Source organism: Schistocerca americana, chromosome X, assembly GCF_021461395.2.
Source record: "Schistocerca americana isolate TAMUIC-IGC-003095 chromosome X, iqSchAmer2.1, whole genome shotgun sequence".
In the NCBI taxonomy this organism is placed as follows: Eukaryota; Metazoa; Arthropoda; class Insecta; order Orthoptera; family Acrididae; genus Schistocerca; species Schistocerca americana.
The window spans coordinates 792,220,335-792,241,334 of record NC_060130.1 but is presented as its reverse complement, the minus strand read 5'-3'; the positions used below and the strand labels follow the sequence as shown (position 1 = coordinate 792,241,334).

The 21,000-nt window shown below is 40.5% G+C and overlaps 1 protein-coding gene across 1 annotated transcript in view; it reads right to left on the bottom strand.

Annotated features, from left to right (window-relative positions):
* Positions 1–8,823: 8,823 nt before the first annotated feature.
* The window catches only part of LOC124556326 (glutaryl-CoA dehydrogenase, mitochondrial-like), a gene marked incomplete at its 5' end in the record, with an annotated part of 41,457 nt that continues 29,280 nt past the window's right edge, over positions 8,824–21,000 (bottom strand). Inside the window, one exon of the mRNA XM_047130297.1 lies at positions 8,824–8,886. The remainder of the gene's footprint in view (positions 8,887–21,000) is intronic.

Sequence of the window (21,000 nt, the reverse complement as noted above, 5' to 3'; positions counted from 1 at the left end):
AACATAATTTGGCGAGAACAAACAGTACTGTTCTGCAATACTGAACATACAGCCAGTGTTACACAGATTCAAAAACATTGTGTCATTTGTTGCAGTATACAGAAGTCACAGCTGCACTCCATCTCAGTGGTAAAATCATGGCTAATCATGCTCATATAATTGGCTTTGCAGGAAGCCAGAACATTTTGTTTGCGATCATACCTTTGGCAACATTAAAAATTGTCTATAAAAAAAAGCAGAAATCTTCAAGTATCCTGTTCTGTTTCTTTGGTATTTTTCATAAGACAAGCCTTTGTTTATGGAAGGAATTTTACCAATTTACCTCTAGTTTTGGTAAATGTTTGTATGTCAGAAGCAGTACTCAAATGTGATAAGCTGTTGAAGAGGTAAAGGTAAGAATGTTCATAGTCCTGCACACAACAATAATGTTCCTTAAGTTTCAAGTCAAATAAGTAACTTAAAAATAGGTATAAAAATAAACTTCTTAAGCATTGTGCATTGTCATACATTATTTATTACATATTCAGAAATAAAAAATTGCATTTAACACATGGAACATGAACAGTTAATTTCAAAACAAAAAGACATCAGGACTTTGACTGTTTCTGCCAGTTGTGGAGCATAATTAATTGATAGGTCATCAACATTCTTAATGTCATCTTCATCTCCTCGTCCAAACCTAGGGCAGGAACCAGTGAATTACAGAATTCTTGAGGATTGGGATTGGTCAAGATTGGTTTTAAATGTAGTAGATTCTTGAATTTTGCAGGTTTAAGGGGCAGTTTGCCATTGTAAAGTTCTCTCAGTATGTTTAGATCACTTTGATTGTTACACTTTCTTGTTTTCTGTGCCTTGATTCTCAGCAAAAACAGCTTTCAAATAGTTTTAAAAGTAGTTTGTCTTGTGAAGCTCCAATCTTGCCTCCTTTTGGTCAACTTTAAATTTCTAATTGGTGGTGTTGCCACAAGGCACTTTTTAACATAAAACACACATAAAAAGTCTGTCTAAGTTTCAAATTTGATGTCTATGGCACAAATGATGTTAGTGAAAGGTCATGGTTTGATTCTGGTATTTCTGATGACATCCCTCCAGTCATCGGATGTCTCAGTGTAAGATTTCGCATTGACAAGACCTTTCATATAACAGTGGCCTCTTATAGCGAAAACTACTTTTACAGATGTACGTTGTTTCTGTGCATGAGCTGTGTAGTGCAGAAAATGCATAACCATGAAATTCTTGTTCTGACTTGCATATGAGTTGGGAAAAAAGAATGATGTGTTTTACTATTGGGCTGAGATTATTCTCATCATATGTCCTCTTCCAGGTGTCACTTTCATCATACATGTAAAATACTGAAGTTTAGTCTGATGATACGTGTATATTAAAAGATATGAAATTCAGTTGACGATGACTGTATACATCAGGTGTGCTTACATTAAGAGTAGGCAGATTCTTTTTTTAATCAACAATAATTGCCTCAATTTCTTCATGTTTTCCGGATTCTTTATAGCAGTTTCTTTTGACTGAATAAAACTTCGCACTTCTCACCATATGATCTTGTCTTTCCTTTGCCACAAAGCCTTCTTAGCCTTAAACGGTATTATAAGTTGCCATGTAGAGACTTTAAAGAAACACTCTGAAATCTGTGGCTCTCAGATAGATGGTTGAAGTAAATATAAAACCAAATAAAATCAACTGTGTGAATAAACTAAATCCAATTTTTTTCCTTCATGAAATCTATGAGAGGAAGTCATCTTTGTAAGTAAGGTAGGTCCTGGGCTAATGAGGCTTCAGGTCCTTTGTCAGTAGTATCAGTAATGACACTGATACCTATTATTTCAATCAATTACAACTGTATATGTCTTTTTCAGGGTATCCAAAAATAAATATTGAAGTTTCCATCAAAAATTTCTTGGAAAGTTGTTGAACCACCAGTATGCTCTTTGTTAGACTCAGTATATATTACATATAGTTTGGCTTCATCTAGCCCTTCAGGCAAGCACACTCTTGATGTATCCTTTAAAGAATAGTGATATTTCCTTCCTCTCATAGATTTCATGAAGGAAAAAAAAAATGGATTTAGTTTACTCACACAGTTGATATTAGTTGGTTTTATATTTACTTCAACCATCTATCTGAGAGTCACAGATTTCAGAGAAGTGTTTCTTTAAAGTCTCTACATGGCAATTTATAATACCGTGTAAGGCTAAGAAGGCTTTGTGGCAAATGGTTACATCTGGCAATAAATCACTACCATAAACATGTGCACGTGCCTGATAACAATAAGACACACAATCACTTGCCACTGCATCATACTTTCTACATCTACATCTACATTGATACTCCGCAAGCCACCCGACGGTGTGTGGCGGAGGGCACTTTACGTGCCACTGTCATTACCTCCCTTTCCTGTTCCAGTCGCGTATGGTTCGCGGGAAGAACGACTGTCTGAAAGCCTCCGTGCGCGCTCTAATCTCTCTAATTTTACATTCGTGATCTCCTCGGGAGGTATAAGTAGGGGGAAGCAATATATTCGATACCTCATCCAGAAACGCACCCTCTCGAAACCTGGCGAGCAAGCTACACCGCGATGCAGAGCGCCTCTCTTGCAGAGTCTGCCACTTGAGTTTATTAAACATCTCCGTAACGCTATCACGGTTACCAAATAACCCTGTGACGAAATGCGCCGCTCTTCTTTGGATCTTCTCTATCTCCTCCGTCAGACCGATCTGGTACGGATCCCACACTGATGAGCAATACTCAAGTATAGGTCGAACGAGTGTTTTGTAAGCCACCTCCTTTGTTGATGGACTACATTTTCTAAGCACTCTCCCAATGAATCTCAACCTGGTACCCGCCTTACCAACAATTAATTTTATATGATCATTCCACTTCAAATCGTTCCGCACGCATACTCCCAGATAATTTACAGAAGTAACTGCTACCAGTGTTTGTTCCGCCAACATATAATCATACAATAAAGGATCCTTCTTTCTATGTATTCGCAATACATTACATTTGTCTATGTTAAGGGTCAGTTGCCACTCCCTGCACCAAGTGTCTATCCGCTGCAGATCTTCCTGCATTTCGCTATAATTTTCTAATGCTGCAACTTCTCTGTATACTACAGCAACATCCGCGAGAAGCCGCATGGAACTTCCGACACTATCTACTAGGTCATTTATATATATTGTGAAAAGCAATGGTCCCATAACACTCCCCTGTGGCACGCCAGAGGTTACTTTAACGTCTGTAGACGTCTCTCCATTGATAACAACATGCTGTGTTCTGTTTGCTAAAAACTCTTCAATCCAGCCACACAGCTAGTCTGATATTCCGTAGGCTCTTACTTTGTTTATCAGGCGACAGTGCGGAACTGTATCGAACGCCTTCCGGAAGTCAAGAAAAATAGCATCTACCTGGGAGCCTGTATCTAATATTTTCTGGGTCTCATGAACAAATAAAGCGAGTTGGGTCTCACACGATCGCTGTTTCCGGAATCCATGTTGATTCCTACATAGTAGATTCTGGGTTTCCAGAAATGACATGATACGCGAGCAAAAAACATGTTCTAAAATTCTACAAGAGATCGACGTCAGCGATATAGGTCTACAGTTTTGCGCATCTGCTCGACGACCCTTCTTGAAGACTGGGACTATCTGTGCTCTTTTCCAATCATTTGGAACCCTCCGTTCCTCTAGAGACTTGCGGTACACGGCTGTTAGAAGGGGGGCAAGTTCTTTCGCGTACTCTGTGTAGAATCGAATTGGTATCCCGTCAGGTCCAGTGGACTTTCCTCTATTGAGTGATTCCAGTTGCTTTTCTATTCCTTGGACACTTATTTCGATGTTAGCCATTTTTTCGTTTTTGCGAGGATTTAGAGAAGGAACTGCAGTGCGGTCTTCCTCTGTGAAACAGCTTTGGAAAAAGGTGTTTAGTATTTCAGCTTTACGCGTGTCATCCTCTGTTTCAATGCCATCATCATCCCGTAGTGTCTGGATATGCTGTTTCGAGCCACTTACTGATTTAACGTAAGACCAGAACTTCCTAGGATTTTCTGTCAAGTCGGTACATAGAATTTTACTTTCGAATTCACTGAACGCTTCACGCATAGCCCTCCTTACGCTAACGTTGACATCGTTTAGCTTCTGTTTGTTTGAGAGGTTTTGGCTGCGTTTAAACTTGGAGTGGAGCTCTCTTTGCTTTCGCAGTAGTTTCCTAACTTTGTTGTTGTACCACGGTGGGTTTTTCCCGTCCCTCACAGTTTTACTCGGCATGTACCTGTCTAAAACGCATTTTACGATTGCCTTGAACTTTTTCCATAAACACTCAACATTGTCAGTGTCGGAACAGAAATTTTCGTTTTGATCTGTTAGGTAGTCTGAAATCTGCCTTCTATTACTCTTGCTAAACAGATAAACCTTCCTCCCTTTTTTTATATTCCTACTAACTTCCATATTCAGGGATGCTGCAACGGCCTTATGATCACTGATTCCCTGTTCTGTACTTACAGAGTCGAAAAGTTCGGGTCTGTTTGTTATCAGTAGGTCCAAGATGTTATCTCCACGAGTCGGTTCTCTGTTTAATTGCTCGAGGTAATTTTCGGATAGTGCACTCAGTATAATGTCACTCGATGCTCTGTCCCTACCACCCGTCCTAAACATCTGAGTGTCCCAGTCTATATCTGGTAAATTGAAATCTCCACCTAAGACTATAACATGCTGAGAAAATTTATGTGAAATGTATTCCAAATTTTCTCTCAGTTGTTCTGCCACTAATGCTGCCGAGTCGGGAGGTCGGTAAAAGGAGCCAATTATTAACCTAGTTCGGTTGTTTAGTGTAACCTCCACCCATAATAATTCACAGGAACTATCCACTTCTACTTCACTACAGGATAAACTACTACTAACAGCGACGAACACTCCACCACCGGTTGCATGCAATCTATCCTTTCTAAACACCGTCTGTACCTTTGTAAAAATTTCGGCAGAATTTATCTCTGGCTTAAGCCAGCTTTCTGTACCTATAACGATTTCAGCTTCGGTGCTTTCTATCAGCGCTTGAAGTTCCAGTACTTTACCAACGCAGCTTCGACAGTTGACAATTACAATACCGATTGCTGCTTGGTCCCCGCATGTCCTGACTTTGCCCCGCACCCGTTGAGGCTGTTGCCCTTTCTGTACTTGCCCAAGGCCATCTAACCTAAGAAACCGCCCAGCCCACGCCACACAACCCCTGCTACCCGTGTAGCCGCTTGTTGCGTGTAGTGGACTCCTGGCCTATCCAGCGGTTTCTGTTGCACCACTGCTGAACTGGAACAATTGTGATCAGTTCACTCAAATACTGAGTCTGTTTGTTGCAACACCCAAGTTTATTTACGTTAGATATAATGTGTGGAGTGCCACTATGAGGACATGACCGAGCACCTTAAGATTTTGCATGAACCGAGGACTGGCAGCCACGTAACACGAGAAAATGTGAAAAGTGTTAATATGTAGTAAAAACCTAAGAAAATGTCCCGTTTCCGTCATTTACTATCGAATCGACCTAACGCCAGATCGTCACATTGGTCGCTTTTCTCTCTGAAACGGTTACATTTATCGTCTGCATGCCCTTGTCGCGTGCTGCGGTATGCGGAGACACTACAAGCAGCACAGTAGAACACAGAAGACGCATCTAAGTTGATGCAATCGGCCAGTAAGAAGAGCAACATTTCAAGTTTTAGTTATCGATTATTGATTTCCATTTTCAAGAAGGGACTTCGAACAGATGTGCAGAAATATAGACCTATATCTCTAACGTCGATCAGTTGTAGAATTTTGGAACACGTATTGTGTTCGAGTATAATGACTTTTCTGGAGACTAGAAATCTACTCTGTAGGAATCAGCATGGGTTTCGAAAAAGACGGTCGTGTGAAACCCAGCTCGCACTATTTGTCCATGAGACTCAGAGGGCCATAAACACGGGTTCACAGGTAGATGCCGTGTTTCTTGACTTCCGCAAGGCGTTCGATACAGTTCCCCACAGTCGTTTAATGAACAAAGTAAGAGCATATGGACTATCAGACCAATTGTGTGATTGGATTGAAGAGTTCCTAGATAACAGAACGCAGCATGTCATTCTCAATGGAGAGAAGTCTTCCGAAGTAAGAGTGATTTCAGGTGTGCCGCAGGGGAGTGTCGTAGGACCGTTGCTATTCACAATATACATAAATGACCTTGTGGGTGACATCGGAAGTTCACTGGGGCTGTTTGTGGATGATGCTGTGGTATATCGAGAGGTTGTAACAATGGAAAATTGTACTGAAATGCAGGAGGATCTGCAGCGAATCAACGCATGGTGCAGGGAATGGCAATTGAATATCAATGTAGACAAGTGTAATGTGCTGTGAATACATAGAAAGATAGATCCCTTATCATTTAACTACAAAATAGCAGGTCAGCAACTGGAAGCAGTTAATTCCATAAATTATCTGGGAGTACGCATTAGGAATGATTTAAAATGGAATGATCATATAAAGTTGATCGTTGGTAAAGCAGATGCCAGACTGAGATTCATTGGAAGAATCCTAAGGAAATGCAATCCGAAAAAACAAAGGAAGTAGGTTACAGTACGCTTGTTTGCCCACTGCTTGAATACTGCTCAGCAGTGTGGGATCCGTACCAGATAGGGTTGATAGAAGAGATAGAGAAGATCCAACGGAGAGCAGCGCACTTCATTACAGGATCATTTAGTAATCGCGAAAGCATTATGGAGATGATAAACAAACTCCAGTGGAAGACGCTGCAGGAGAGACGCTCAGTAGCTCGGTACGGGCTTTTGTTGAAGTTTCGAGAACATACCTTCAGCAAAGAGTCAAGCAGTATATTGCTCCCTCCTACGTATATCTCGCGAAGAGACCATGAGGATAAAATCAGAGAGATTAGAGCCCACACAGAAGCATACTGACAATCCTTTCCACGAACAATATGAGACTGGAATAGAAGGGAGAACCGATAGAGGTACTCAAGGTACCCTCCGCCACACACCGTCAGGTGGCTTGCGGAGTATGGATGAACGATGTAGATGTAGAAGGTGACAGAGACTCCGTGAGTTGTAATACAGCTAGGAGAAGCTGGATGTTCTTTCTGCAATATTGCAGAAAGACTTGGCAGGAATGTAGCCACTTTGCATGACTGTTGGTAGTGGTGCTCACAAGAATGTGAGGTCGCATGAAGACCGGGTTCTAGACGGTCACATCACCCTCCAAGAGGGAACATGTTTCGCACATCATACTGCATCTTCAGCTGCAATTTGAGCAGCAGTTGGCACCACAGTGACACAACGAACTGTTACGTATCGTTTACTTCAAGGACAGCTTCACACGAGATGCCCTGTAGCATGCATTCCACTGACCCCAATCACTGTCATTTTTGACTTCAGTTCCGTTAAGCAAGAGGTCATTGGAGGACATGGTGGAGGTCTGGTTCTGCCTTGGTGCCAGTGATGGCCATGTGTTGGTTAGGAGGAGGTCAGTTGATGGTCTGCAGCCAACCTGCCTGTGTGCTAGACATACTGGACCTACACCTGAAGTTAGGATCTGGGGTGCAATTTTGTATGACAGCAGGAGCACTCTCATTGTTATATTATGCTTCCTGACTGAAAATTTGTTTATCAGTCTGGTGATTTGACCTGTTGTGCTGCCATTCATGAACAGCATTGCAGGGGGTGTTTTCTGAAAGGATAACACTCAACTACATACCTTGTCATTACACAACATGTTCTACAGAGTGTCAAAATGTTGCCTTGGCCTGCTTAATGACCAGGTCTGTCTCCAATTGAGCACACATAGGACATGATCGGATGAGAACTCCAGCAGCATCCACAAACAGCATTAACCGTCATTTACAGCATCATCCACAAACAGCATTAACCATCCCTGCATTGACCAAACAAGTGCAACAGGTGTGTAACTCCACCCCACAAACTGACATCCGGTACCTGTACAACACAGTGCATGCATGTTTGCATGCAACATTCTGGCTCTTATACTGGTTACCAGCACTTCACATTTGCAATGGCTTATCTCACATTTACGTGAACCTGTGATCTTTCAATGTTAATATAAGTCTCTTAGTATCATAGTCATTTTACCAGAACAGTTTTTCTCTGTGACTGTTTCTCTAGAAAGCAAAACAGGCGTACACTATTATTGCATATAATACTGAGGTAAATGTTTAGAAATCACTCCTTTTCTCCTCTTCATATCTTTCAGGCAACTATTGCAATATTACCATATTGTCAACATGCATGTGTGAGCATTTTGACTGTTACCTCTTACACCAATCACAAAGTAACTACTGGTGTTACCTTTCATTTCTTAATGATGTAATTAACTGGGTGTGTGTCATGTTGATAAATATAAAACAAAACTAGGTCCCACCTCTCTGGCAGAAACGTATCATCTTTTTGACAATATTCAGACTTTCATTTCAACAGAGTCATATAATAATATAGAATAAAATTTTTAATATGATGTTTTTGGTATTGCACTTTATTGAGTAAAAACAAAAATTATTTATTAACAAATGCATCATGAAACCATTTTTAGTTCATACAATACCACAGCAACTTTGGTGTACAGAAAATATCATAATCTGCAGTCTTCAGTATTAGATTCATAGTTACAGACTAGATGTTCATTACTTAAAGCTACAGGACACTCATTATTCCAAAACTTGTGCACAAATGTCTGTGTTGCATCTTCTGATACTATGCTCCATGTGTATTGCATACCTGTACACTGATTTTGAGACAGTATGGATTCTCACTGGAGTTTTTTCCATGTTGGAGGACGATCACAAACTTTCACCATTCATGACACAAATTGGCACTTTTGGTACAACCTAAAATAAAAGAGTATTTATCAAGAGTGTTTCCAAACTGCTTACATTTATATGCAGTACACTGACACTAATAAATTTTGTTCAAAATATTAGATATTTCATTGAGTTTGATCCTCCTAGTTGTGTCTCTAACATAAATATGACTTTCAAATAATAAACTTTCTTCCAGACAATGTAACTGCCATATAAGAAACAATATTATATTATTAATACTGTGGAGAGGCCAGAAAAATGTGGTTCCAGAAGAGGGGCAGCAGCCTCTTTAGTAGTTGCAGGGAAACAGTCTGCATGATTGACTGATCTGTTACAATAATGTCAGACAATATGGCCTTGCTGTGCTGGTACTGTGAATAGCTGAAAGCAAGGGGGAAACTATAGCCATTACTTCTCCCAAGGACATGCAACTCTACCATATAGTTAAATGATGATGGGATCCTCTTGGGTAAAATATTCCGGAGGCAAAACAATTTCCCATTTGGATCTCCAGGTGGGGACTATTCAGGAGAATGTCATCATTAAGAAAAACAAAACTGGCATTCTACGGATTGGAGCATGCAGTGTTAGATCCCTCAACTGGGTAGGTAGATTATAAAATTTAAAAAAAAGGAAATGCTTAGGTTGAAGTTAGATGGGATGGGGATTAGTGAAGTTTGGTAGCAGGATAAAGAGAACTTCTGGTCAGGTGAGTACACTGTCATCAATAAAAAATCAAATAGGGATAATGCAGGTGTAGGTCTAATAATGAATAAGAAAATATGAGGGTTGCCCAGAAAGTAGTGCACCACATTTTTTTCTTCAACAATCCTTTACTGAAGATAACAAGAATTACACACATGAAAGAATGGTGTTTCATCTACATACCCTATTTTTCCACGTAATCTCCATCCCATCCTATGGCCTTCCTCAAGCGCGAAACAAGGGTGTGTATGCCCTGTCAGTACCAATCCAGGTCCTGGTGGTGGAGCCAATGCTTCACTGTGTGAATCACCTCCTCATCAGCAAAATGTCTTCACGAATGGCATTCTTTAATGGCCCAAACAAGTGGAAGTCCAAGGGGGCTAGGCTAGGTGTGTCAGGTGTGACAGACACTGCTGCAAATAATGGAGCTCCACCAAATCACCTTCTGACGACCTCACCCTCCATGCCCAGCAACTAACTGTACTTCTGTTGACAGCATATGCTCCATAGACTGTGCACAAGCATTTGTGAATATTCACCACAGTTTCTTTCTCTGCAGTGAGAAATTCAATGATAGCATGTTGCTGTAACATGCATCTCCTACAGATGCCATTTTGAAACTGTCCTGCGGCTACACTATCTGTCAAAAGTGACAGAATCTTGACGCGCTCTCTCTCTCAGGAGACTTCAAATAATACATATGGAATATTCTGCATTTGTAGCATTGTTTTTGGCTGAGAAAAAAAAAATTGGTGCTTTACTTTCTGGGCGACCCTCATAGCAATGTGGGTAAGCCACTATGCGCAGCACAGTGAACACATTATTATACACAGGATAGGCATAAAGCCAACACCCACAACAATAGTACAAGTTTATACGCGAACTAGCTCTGCCGATAATGAAGAGGGTGAAACAATGTATGATCAGACAGAAGAAATTATTCAGACACTTATGGGAGAGAAAAATTTAATTGTGATGGGTGACTGGAATTCAGCAGTAGGAAGAGGAAGAGAAGGGAAAATAGTAGGAAAATATGGACTGGGGGAAAGGAACAAAAAAGTAATCTGCGTGGTAAAATTTTGCTCAGAGCATATTTTAATCATCATGAATACTTGGCTCAAGAATCAACAATCATGGAAGACACCTGAGATAATGGGAAGTTTCAGATGATTACATAACAGCAAGACAGAGATTTTTGGAAACAGATTTTAAACTGTAAGACATTTGCGGAGCAGCTGTGGACTCTGACCATAACTTATCGATCATGAACTGTGGATAAAACAGAAGAATAGATTGCAAGAACGATGGAAATGAACACAGTAGAAGACAAATTGATAGCTTGAGAGATGAAATAGTGAAGGCAGCAGAGGATCTAATAGGTAAAAAGACCAGGCCTGCAGAAATCCTTGGACATCACAGGAGATACTAAATTTAACTCATGAAAGAAGAAAATATAGAAATTCAACAAATGAAGTGCCAAAAGAGAATACAAATGTCTAAAACATGCAATTCACAAAAGTGCAAAATGGCTAAGCAGAATGATAGAGGAAAAACGTAAGTCTATAGAAGCATGTATAACTAGGGGGAAGATAGGTACCCCCTACAGAAAAATTAAAGAGGCCTTTGGAGAAAAGAAAACTAGCTGTATGGCTATCAAGAGATCAGATAGCAATCCAGTACCAAGCAAAGAACAGAAAGGTACAAGGAGTATATAGAGGGTCTGTCCATGAGAGATGTACTTGAGGGCAATGTTATAGATATCAAAGAAGACATGGACGAAGATGAGATGGAAGATATGACACTGTCAGAAGAATTTGACAGAGCACCAAAAGACCTAAGGAGTTGACAACATTCTGTCATAACTACTAATAGCATTGGGAGAACCAGCCATTACAAAGCTCTTCCATCTGGTTTGCAAGATGTATCAGACAGGCAAAATACCCTCAGACTTCAAATAATAAATCTAATTCCACAGAAAGCAGGTGCAGATAGGTGTGAATATTACTGAACTATCAGTTTAATAAGTCATGGTTGCAAAATACTAACATGAATTATTTACATAAGAATGAAAAAAAACTGGTAGAAGCTGACCTTGGAGAAGATAGGTTTGGGTTTTGGAAAACATTGGAACATGTGAGGCAATATTGACCCAACAAACTATCTTAGGTCTTGTAAATAGGTTGAGGAAACGGAAACCCATGTTTACAGCTTGTGTAAATTCAGAGAAGGCTTTTGACAATGTTGACTGGAACACACTCTTTGACATTCTGAAGGTGACAGGAGTAAACTAAAGGGAGTGAAGGATTATATGGAACTTATACAGATATCTCAGTTATAATAGACCAAGGGCATGAAAGGGAAGCAGTGGTTGAGAAAGGAGTGAGACAATGAGAAAGGAGTGAGACAGGGTTGTAGCATATCCACAATGTTACTCAATGACACTTTTCTGTGTGTGTGTGTGTTGGGGTTTACGGGCGCTCAACATCGAGGTCATCAGCGCCCAATGACACTTTTATTTTAGCAATTGTTGGGGCGGGAGCTGCAGTCACTGAATGTGCTGCACTCTAGGTGACTGTTATTCTATGGATACTTACCTCTCTTGTGCACAGAAAATAATGGTGTTTCTTAAAACCACAGTAAATACTCACTTGCAGAAAAAACAACTGTTTAAAATTTACCACTGCATATATCTTCAAAGGAAAAGGAACCAATAATGAAACGTTCTCTGAATGTGCACCACACCTTTTCACTGCTAATACAAAGGTATTTCCACAATTAATCAAGCTATATGTATACACATTTCAATTACTTGAAAAGTGTATCTTATCTGCCTGCATGACATTTGTTTGATTGGTTGATTGATTTGCGGGAGGGAACAAACAGCGAAGTCATCAGCCCCATGCATGACATTTATGTCCATCCATATTATTTTCCATTTGTTGTGTGTTGGCCTGATGCAGCTAAGTTTATTGCAGGTCACTCTAAACAGTATGTATTGTCAAAGTTTTTCATCATCGTTATCACTGAGAAACATATGGCACCACACCCTCTCAGCTACTGTTCAAAAACAGTATGAACAATAATGGAAATTCATAAACTGTGAGTTACCTTATTACGTTACGGTATGGGAAGATTTCAACTTACTAACTATAGGCTGGAAAACTCTATAATGATTATGGCAAGCAATAACAACAGGGATTTGTGTGATATTGTTATGAATCCTTATCTAAAATTTACCTTGAACAATTAGTAAGGGAAGTGACTTATAAGGGGAAATGTCTTAAATCTAGTTACAAATTGGTCATAACATTTTAATTTAGTTAACATAAAGCAAAGAATCAAAGCTGATATAGCAGTTATAGCATCACCAGCATGAGTGTTATTAGATATGTTAAGAAAGGCAGATAGATATTTCTCATTAATAAATGTGACAAGAAACAGATTTCAGATTATCTGAGCAGACAACATGAAACATTAATCATTCTGCTGTTAGCTGCCCTAAATGGTTGGTATTCCACAATTTTCACTCTTATAAACGACATAAATTGATGTTACAGTATTCATCTGTGGCATGCTAGTGTAGAATATGTGACAAATTCAGCTAAGTAAAAAGACCCAAACATTGCACATGTTTATTTAAATATGTAAACTAACTTTCAGTTTTTCCATGGTGTGAGACCACGTCATGTGTCAGGTAAAACTGATGCAGAATTCTAGAAATATTTTATTGTTTGTATTAAGGCTTGTGTGTATCATAATATATTGTGTATCTTCAAACATCTGTGAGTGCTGCAAAAGATCTGTACTACAATGTCAATTGCAAACTACATTTTGGCAGCAGAACCCATCATTTAGACAACCACTGCCTCCTGATTTCAGTTGGTACACGTGTGCTAAATGATACATTTTTCAGAATTTTTGGAAGCTCTGAGTACTGTGTGTAACATATTTGACAATAAATCAATGGTTTTGAGCTATAGTTGTGTACTCTGCAAACTTTAGCAGCAATATATTTTTGGAAAATCATTTCCCCACATGAATCTGTTAATGAAGATGATTTCAACAGAAGTTTGAGACAAAGTAATCTTCAACAATTCACTGATATTTAACAAAAGCCACTTTCTTGGGTGTTGAAACTTCATATCTTAAAAAGGAACTTGGAGGCCTTGTAGGGTAATAAATCACGAAACTAAAAAATCCAAGATTAGTTTAAAGTTACTTGTTTATTGTTCAACAAAAACAATCAGTTTTTGAAAAAATAATTTAAATTTAATTGGATAAATAAAAAAAATCTACTCACCAAGAGGTGGCAGAACACACACATAAAAGAAAATTGTAATTAAGCAAGCTTTTAGAACCAGTGGCTCCTTCTTCGAGCAGAAGGATTGAAGGGGAGGAAAGAGGGGTGAAGGAAAAGGACTGGAGAGGTCTAGGAAAAGGGGTAGATTTTGGGAAAGTCACCCAGAACCGCAGATCAGGGGAGACTTACCGCACAAGATGAGAAGGAAAGACTGATTGTTGGGGACTGCATCAGATGATATTTGAAAACCTGAGAGCTTAAAGGTGGAACACAGGGTAATACGCAAGACAGAGATTACTGCTTACACATCATGCACGAGTTAATAAGAGCAAAAAGATAAGTACATTGTATGTAACAGATGTGGGAGGGGGTGGTGAAAAATAGATAGGTAAGACAATGAAAGATGTAGAAAACTAAAGTGGAGTGAAGAGAAGAGTAGTTACTGTGAAGAAATGCTGGGATGGAAGAAGTTAACATATATTAAGGCCAGATGGTTCGCGAGAACCAAGGACATGTTGTAGTGCTAGTTCCCACTTGCAGAGTTCTGAGAAACTGGTGTCTGGGGAAAGAGTACAGATGGCATGTGTGGTGAAACAGACTCCGAGGTCATGGTTATCATGTTGTAGAGCATGCTCTGCAACAGGATATTGCATGCTCCCAATATACACCCTCTGCCTATGCCCATTCATCCTAATTGATAATCTGGTGGTTGTCATGCAGATATAAAAGGCCAAACGGTGTTTACATACCAGCTGGTACAAGACATGTCATTTCACAGGTGGCTCTCCCTTTGATAGTATATCTTTTGCCAGTTACAGGGCTGCTATAGGTGGTGGTAGGAGGGTGCATATGGCAAGTCTTGCAGTGAGGACGGTCACTGGGCTAGGAGCCATAGGGTAGGGAGATGGGTGCAGACGGAGCACAGGACCCGACAAGAATATTGCAGAGATTGGGAGGGCAACAAAAAGCTGTTCTAGATGTGATGGGTACAATTTCAGACAGAATGAATCTAATTTCATGGTATGTTTTTAGGAAGTCATGGCCCTGTTGAAGTAGCTGATTACACATTAAAGACCAGGATAATACTGAGTCACCAGTGGTGTGCTTCAAAGCTGTTTTTACAGTGATCAGCAATACCAGGATTGGATGAGATGGCCCGGGAAATATGCTTTTGAACTTGGCTGGTGGGGTAATTAAGTGCAGTGAAGGCTGAGGTGAAATTCTTGGTGTATTGCTCTAAAGAGTTTGCATCTGAACAAATACGTTTGTCTCAAATGCCAAAGCTGTATGGGAGGGAACATTTGACATGTCAAGGCAAACGTATTTGTTCAGATGCAGACTCTTTACAGCAATACACCACCAGTCTCACCTCAGCCTTCACTGCACGTAATTACTTCACCAGCCTAGTTCAAAAGCAGATTTCCCGGGCCATCAAATCCAATCCTGGTACTGCTGATCCCTCCAAAAAAACAGCTTCAGAACACAACACTGGTGACTCAGTTTTGTCCTGGACTGGAATGCATAAATCAGCTACTTCGACAGGTCAATGACTTCCTAAAATCATGCCCTGAAATGAGATGCATTCTGTCTGAAATTTTTCCCACCACATCTAGAACAGCTTTTCGTCACCCCCCCTCCCCTCCCCCCTCTCCTCCCCTCCCCACCCCTCCCCTACCCTCCCTCCCCCCCCCCCCCAATCTCCACAATATTCTTGTCAGACACTATGCTCCTTCTGCACCCATCTCCCTACCCAATGGCTCTTACCCCTGTGACCATCCCTGCTGCAAGACTTGCCCTATGCACCCTCCTACCACCAACTATAGCAGCCTTGTAACTGGCAAACATATACTATCAAAGGGAGAGCCACCTGTGAAACAACACGTCATGTACCAGCTGTCATGTAAACACTGTTCGACCTTTTACATCAGCTTGACGACCACCAAATTATCAATTAGGATGAATGGACAAAGGCAGAGGGTGTATACATGCAACATGCAGGCTCTACAACATGACTATCGCGACCTCGGTGTCTGTTTCACCAAACATGCCATCTGGATTCTTCCTCAGACACTAATTTCTCAGAACTCCGCAGGTGGGAACTAGCACTACAACATGTCCTTGGTTCTCACCACCCACCTGGCCTTAATTTATGTTAACTTCTTCCACTTCAGCATCTCTTCACAGTAACTACGCTCTGTGTGCTCTCAGGTTTTCAAATCTCATCCAATGCAGTCCTCAATAATCAGGCTATCCTTCTCGTCCCGTGTGGTGAGTCTCCCCCAACCTGCGGTTCTGGGTGACTTTCCCAAAGTCTACCCCTTTTCCTAGACCTCTCCAGTCCTTTTCACTCACCCCTCTTCCTTCCCCTTCAACCCTTCTGCCTGAAGAAGGAGCCACTGACTCTGAAAGCTTGCCTAATTACAACATTCTTTTATGTGTGTGTTCTGCCACTGCTTGGTGAGTAGATGTTTTATCTAGCCAATTAAATTAATGTTTGTTGTTCAGATAAACATTGCACCACCCACATGCAGCCCCACTGTGAATGCTGCTCTCAGGCACTGGGTGGACTACTTGGTGTTTGCAAGTAATTGGAAATTGTCCAGACTGCTATCAAGCATTTGAAAGCCGGTGTGAATGGATGGTTGGGTAGACTTCTGTCAAAGGAGCGTGAACTACTATCCTCTCCCACGGGTACCGTTCCTTCTCCAGGAAATACAAGATGTCGACAACTAGACTTTGAGTGGTGAGTCAATGGTTGGTCCAGAGGAAGGCCAGGACTGGGAAGAACTTCAAAGTTCTACACTTATCACTTTTACCAACAGGTTTAAGGTGCTGTCTCCCACTGGAATGATAACTGTTGGGGCAGTAGGACTAAAAAAAAACATTGTTCATTGTTCATTGGTAGCATAGTAGGATAATGCAGTCAATCTACACAGGAAACTGCTTAAAAACACTTCCACATTCCATTTCAAGTGTATGGGGCCCATAACAATTAGTACTGACATGTATATTGAATGTAAACAAGTAAAAGTAGTATGAATGGTCACAGGTTTGTTTGACTCACAGGAATGCTGAAAACCTTAAACTGGCACACACTTGAATATAGATGCCATCTGTTACTGGTAGTGGTGCATACACATCTTGCTGCCAGCCACAAGCACTAGTCATTTTTTTAATAGAATTATTCTTAGTCTCGCAGCTCAACCGAGATGATGCAGCTGTGCCAAATGAGGACACCACATGGCCTTGTCAACAGAGGTTATTAGTCGAGGCCACTGCAGGACAGCAGTTTTGCACACTACATCTCTCCACAGACTTATGGAGGCATGACACCACTGGCCACTCATGTACATCCCCGGCAGCACAGCCAACTCCTGCCCAGGGGGCAGGAGGTTTCTTCCCATGCACACCAGCCACTGCCAGACAGGGGGTCTAGTGTGGTGGGCACCCCTGCTGTGATGTCAGCAGATGGTACTTGGGGCCACAGAAGCCATAGCAGCATAAAATTTGCACAATGATGGTGCAGGGTCCATGCAACCAGCTTATGTAACAAGGTCACTGGCACGATGTAGTGCCGCACCGGCAACAAGGGTTGTGCGGGCAGACAGCCAAGCAGAATTCGGCAGCCAGCTGGACACTGACCCTATGCATCAAGCAGTTCAGATGTGTCAATAAAAGAACTTGTTACATTTGCAGCTGCCGTCCTCTGCCATCTGGGCTCGACCTCAGCTCCACCACCCATTTGCAGCATCCTGGCTTCTAGTCACCGCACCCTGCACCACGAGCACTGTACCTTAATCAGTCCCACAATCAGCAATTATTTTGTCAACACATCAGTGAAAAGATCTGTGCTCAGCTGTGAAAATAAACGTGTATGAACTTCCTTGTGTAGTCAGTCAGTGATAGGTGTAAATATCGATAAGGGAGACATGATTGTTGAACCTGTTAGAGCGCTATCGATGAGTTATCCTGCCACTGTTAAAAGTCCATTATATTCGGTAACTAACTTGGCTAACTAGTGTTATTATCTGGAGAGAAAGTGGACTGATTAGATGAGTATTACTAATGAAATTATTTTTATAAACTGCTGATACTACGAAAAAGTGTGAGAACTGGTCATCAGTTGCGTGCAACTTAATCTGAATAAATAAGGAAGAGTATCAAAATTAAATCAATGGTGTTACATCCGTCCCTGAACTGTGAGACCACCAACTAATACAATTTCAGGATCTGAGACTAAATTATTCATGCACCACTGAGGACTTGCAGCGACACTGCCAGATTGGTACCTTAGTAAGGTGGACTTTATTATTATTATTATTATTATTACTATTACTACTACTACTACTACTACTACTACTACTATTTTTATACGCAAACTATCTATGAACTGAAGTGACATGTAAAGGAAACGGGTCAATGCTGGCACATCAAGAGTCCCAGAATCACTCCTCATCAATACGTACTTGTCAGAAGTACAAACAATGGCTTTACTGTGTTCAGGTGTGTCTTTATTGTTTCTAGATTGTTTTTGTTGTGAAAAACTGTAGACAATCATTTCATTTCACACTGACTTTATAATCTGCAGAATATACCAGCCACAAACAAGAAATGCATGATAATATTCTTCAAATTACATAGACGTACACGACTGCTGCATTTGTCTCCCTGTCTGGAGTGCGGAGATTCCTGTGCCTACATGGGGCAGCCTGTGTGCTTAAATCAGAAGCCCGTGTGATTCTGCGAAGTTGCATTCACCCCCTCACTTCTCCGTTCAATGGCTACATGCACCTATAGTGCGCGTCATTTATGTTGGCGGCCGTGTTTAGGTTCGTTCTGCGCATCTGACATCACAAAACACAATCAGCCAATGAACAGAGAATGACGTTGCCAGATCTCGACTGCAGTGCAGAGCATGGATGAGTGGTTTCAGTTTTAGAATCGTTCAGTCATAAATAAAGTAAAAGAACAAAATCAATGTCTTGATAGCAGACTTTCTTTTATAGAAAGTTTGGAAAAAACATTCTTTATACCAATTGCTTCATATTCTATTAATTAATTAAACCTAACAAGTAATAAGACTCCTAATTCAGGCGATAGCAAGGAAAGGTGTTTGTATCAATCTCACTAACCGCTTTTTCGCAATAAAGAACAGCGGTAAGTGTTTATTTCCTATTTTACTTCGACGAAGCGTCAGTAATTCATAGTCATACCAACAGTGTTTGTCAGTATTTTGCATGACGTGTTAGACTCCTCATGTAGTTACATTGTAAGATGAGCTGCGTTAGCGTAATGGTTAAGGTGTTGGGCTACTAAGCAGAAGGTTGTAACGGTTAAGGTGTTGGGCTACTAAGCAAAAGGTTGTAACGGTTAAGGTGTTGGGCTACTAAGCAAAAGGTTATGAGTTCAAACCTTGTGCGGTGCTTAATATTTTCTTTATTTAAAAACAATATCGCAGTGTCTTACTTCACGAATTTTATTCGTTTGAATGCAATTTTTTGAAATTTCTAGTGCTTTGTCTCTTCATTAACCCTTTCGCTGCTGCAGACATGTGCTCCTCGAATTCCATGCTGTGCGTGATTTTGTCATCACTGGACTGCTAGCCTGTGTAGACACATGGTGTTCCCACTGCTTTGACACACTTATCATTCGATTTCACAAAAACTATTTGGCCCAAAAATTAGATTTTTACACATCTTCTTGACTGATATCTTCCCCTCATAAATGACTTAATTTTGTTTCGATGTTCAACACAGTTATTGTGCAGCAAAATGTAGTAAACCATTGCACGAAATTTTGAAGAGTTTGCAGAGGTAAAAGTCCATAGAGTATACTTTCTGTATGGTCGATTTTAGTTGCCACAATGTTGAGATTGAAATGTGGACAAGATACCTAAATTTCATATAAAATTTACTGTATAACAATATCTCATTTAATTTAAGTACCACATAGGTGTCATATGTAATATTGAGAAATATTCCATCTTTCGCGACTGTAACAAAAGTTTTATTTACACTGGGCAAGTTTGGCTTTATTTTAAAGCACTTCAATCAACAAAAGGTATGGCACATACACAATGGTACTCATGTTCTCTTTCTTGTTTTTGTTCCACAGTTGCAGTTTTACCAATGGTATTGAAATATATTCCTCTTCTGCAACTGTAATAAGCGACTTATTTAGACCAGACGCATTTCTCTCTTTTGAAGCATCTTCAGAGGACAGTATTTTGTCTCCTCCATTGCCAAGTCACCTTTCATAGTTTTGTGCTGCGGTAACACAATATTCAACGTTTGTGTCAGCTGATCAGTGTTTTAGCAAATAAATGCTGTTTGTGTGTGCCACACACAAAAATTATATTTGACATAGCTCAGAACACTTCACTGATAGATGGAGTCCTAATGTTTTTGTAAGTCCACAGTTTTGTATAATGTATTTTGTCTACTTCCTTTTGATCGCTTGAAGTACTTTTAAATAAAGCCAAACGTGCCCAGTGTAAATAAAACTTTTGTTACAGTCACGAAAGATGGAATATTTCTCAATATTACATACGACACCTATGTGGTACTTAAATTAAATGAGATATTGTTATACAGTAAATTTTACATGAAATTTAGGTATCTTGTCCACATTTCATTCTCAACGTTGTGGCAACTAAAATCAACAATACGGAAAGTATACTCAATGGACTTTTACCTCTGCAAACTCTTCAAAAATTTCGTGCAATGGTTTACTATATTTAATGCTGCATAATAACTGCGTTGAACATCAAAACAAAATTAATTCATTTATGGGGGGAAGGTATCAGTCAAGAAGATATGTAAAAATCTAATTTTTGGGCCAAATAGTTTTTGTGAAATCGAATGATAAGTGTGTCAAAGCAGTCAGAACACCATGTGTCTGCACAGGCGAGCAGTGCAGTGACAAACGCGCACAGCGCGGAATGCAGGGAGCACGTCTTTGTATCAGCGAAAGGGTTAATGCGGCCGTGGTAGCTTTACTTCATGAACTGCGTGCTCCCCCCTAAATGTAAGCTTAGGAACTATTCTATCCTATGGCACTGCTTCTCTTGGTGCGTGCATCGTGTGCAACTGGCAATGCAGCAATCTCCCGCATCTGGGCGGGCATGCGCGACCCGC